Source organism: Lissotriton helveticus, chromosome 9, assembly GCF_964261635.1.
Source record: "Lissotriton helveticus chromosome 9, aLisHel1.1, whole genome shotgun sequence".
NCBI lineage: Eukaryota > Metazoa > Chordata > Amphibia > Caudata > Salamandridae > Lissotriton > Lissotriton helveticus.
In genome coordinates, this window is record NC_136070.1 from 863,582,965 (window position 1) to 863,585,863 (window position 2,899).

Here is a 2,899-nt window from a genome sequence, read left to right on the forward strand (position 1 = left end):
GCCAACCTAACATGGCCTTAATCCAAAGTTCAACAATCCAGTTGGGTGGAGCCTAATAAAAAGTACAAGTTTAGATATGTATCACATGCACTGTTTCACTGAACTACACTGTCAGTGCACAGTCTTAATATCTGAAAAGGCTGAGGACCATAACAGGCAAAACATCGGGAAAGACTGCTGTGAAAAGGTGCATTTGCTACAATACCTCCAGAAAAACCCAGAACAGCACTGTACATTACTGGAACCTGGGGACCCCGCTCCCCCACCCAATTGGCACTGAGTCCTCATTAGAAGCCAAGGACCCCCGGCCTACGCAATTTCTATGATTTGAACCTCAAAACAATACATAAAGGTATACATCAAACAAATGCTCAAATATTCAAATATTATGTCTAATTCACAATCCAATATATAAAGTTTTCACATTTTCAGTTTTACTTCTTTATTTACAGATAGTTTATAATGTGTTAATTTTCATATTTAATTTTGTTAAACCGTTGTGACCCACGTGAATAGGCCTCACGGACCCTAGGTGTAGAACCACTGCTCTTGCATACAATAGGTAGTCAGTCTAGTTATGGATGGCTAGGACAGTACTACAATGATCATTCATTCTACATTAGCTATTGATGCAGCCATAACGAGTGATGTGTTTTTCTCTGTGTTTTGTTTCCTACCGCAGTAATAACATTCGAAATGTTACAGAAGAGGTCTAAAGGTTTCAGCACGTGAAGCCAGTGACCTGAATATTACGTGCGCTGTGCTTGGACAGATGTCAAGCACGTCATATCCCGTCTCACCCACAGCCTGGCCCGCGTGTTTTGACAGCCCCGCATGTCTTTATATGCAGGGCACTCAAAAGCCGAACAAAAAGACCACTGAGAATGCCGTTGTCCGGGGGCGGCCGCTTGAATTCGCCTTCTCCTTTAGCACTTAGGTTGAAGTAACAAACGCGAATGTAACACAGGGATGTAGAATTATGGATGCACGAATGCATGAATGAATGATTGTTTGAATTAGGATTTTTTTGCCGGTTGGTGGGGAGTTTAGCACACCTTACTCAAAGGTTAAAACAGTGCAGTATACAGAGCACTGCTAAACTTGCGGCTCCGCGCGACAGCCCTGTTTCGAAGCACCATGGTATGCGATGGTTGCTTGGCTCAGAGCAGTTCGTTCATTTCGTTTTTTTCTTTTGGGTTGAATGTGGTTTTATGCGCAGGTAGGTATGAATTTTAAAACAGTGCAGTATACAGAGCACTGCTAAACTTGCGGCTCCGCGCGACAGCCCCGTTTCGAAGCACCATGGTATGCGATGGTTGCTTGGCTCAGAGCAGTTCGTTCATTTCGTTTTTTTCTTTTGGGTTGAATGTGGTTTTATGCGCAGGTAGGTATGAATTATCTGCGCAGTCCTTTCCCGAATTGACTCGGAAATGTCAGCGTTTGCATACATTTACTCTTGACTTGAGATGGGTTACCGGAGAAGGGGCTGCTTTGTGCTTCGGTACAAAGCGCCCCATTGCGTGGGAATAGAGCCTTTCTTCGCGGCAGAAAGAACTCGAGTTACCAGTTCTGAATGGAATCCCGCCGTTTCGATGGTATTTTGCTACTCACCGGTACTTGGAACAACTTCCAGAATGCACTGTTATGCTTACTGAGAACCCTAGCCACGAGCTCGTGCGCGTCAACTCGTATTCCAGTCGTGAAGCGTGATTTTTACTCCGTTGGACGCATGCGCCGTGCGGATTCGCTCCAGGTATAGCTAATACTTGCCGAAGAGCACCCTGGGATCTGTAGTTCTCCATTTCCGTCAGAACAGTGAATTAGAAAGTGAAAATTGCATAACTAGTCAGTAGATCAGAGTAACTTTGATTGCTCTCCTCCTCTCGAGTGTGCGTGGGATAGGAGGGTACCTCTGAATGAAGCGTGTCCACTAGTCCTCCAGACCACGTTAGGTACGGGAGGTGAACGGGTGGCGTGTTCGGCGGCCGTCATGGCCCCTCTGAGTCCGAAGCCCATGCGTCGGGTTAGGCTGTTCCCCCTCTTCTCTCTGGGGTCACCTGCGGGGAGCCCTCGGTTCCATCTGATCCTCCTCAGCTTCCGTTCAGTGCAAGTGGGCGCGCGCTGAGTAGCCATGAGACTTCCTGTATCGAGCGCTTGTTTCAGCTGGCCCAGTGGCCTAATGGATAAGGCATCAGCCTCCGGAGCTGGGGATTGTGGGTTCAAGTCCCACCTGGGTCGCATCGGGAGATTTTTATATCCTGGAGAAAATAAGAAACTAGCAAGATCACAATATTAACAAGTCAGGTCCCGGGCCGTGCTGTGATTGGCTGACGTCACGGGGGTGTCCCGGGCCGGCAGCCAATCACAGCGCGGCCCGGGAATGACGTCACGGGGGTGTCCCGGGCCGGCAGCCAATCGCAGCGCGGCCCGGGACAAAGGGGCGGGGCTTAAAAAAAGCACCAGAAACGCCCCCGAATCGCGTTTTCGTGAGAAAGCGCGATTGACAGCCTCTGTCTCCCAATGGCTAGCCTCCATTTATGGAGCTAGCCAATGATAGACAGAGGCGGGTCATCACCCCACATAGAAATCAAGAGGTTTTGCTAGCGCATGCGTACTTCGTACGCATCGCTAAGGCAAAACCTAAAAAGGGTGTGCTCCAGGAGATAGACATTGATGTGATTGACGCGCCACTGAATAAGAAGCAGGCAAACTTGAGTGACAATAAAGCCAACCAATGGTTAGAAATGAGTGGGCTATAAAGCCACTGTAAGCGCTTGGTAAGCATACAGTGGGTCACTGTCTGTAGGCTCAACCTACAAAACGATAACCCACTGCTCCTTTTCTATTTAAAAAGCATCAATCAATCCGTCGTAAATTTGAAACACCTGGGAGCAAAATT

General features: G+C 47.9%; 1 non-coding gene across 1 annotated transcript; it reads left to right on the forward strand.

The window, feature by feature from the left end:
- The first annotated feature begins 2,165 nt into the window (after positions 1 to 2,165).
- Positions 2,166 to 2,238, forward strand: TRNAR-CCG (transfer RNA arginine (anticodon CCG)). The gene has a single exon. It is a non-coding gene; the product is annotated as a tRNA-Arg (tRNA).
- The last annotated feature ends 661 nt before the right edge of the window (positions 2,239 to 2,899 follow it).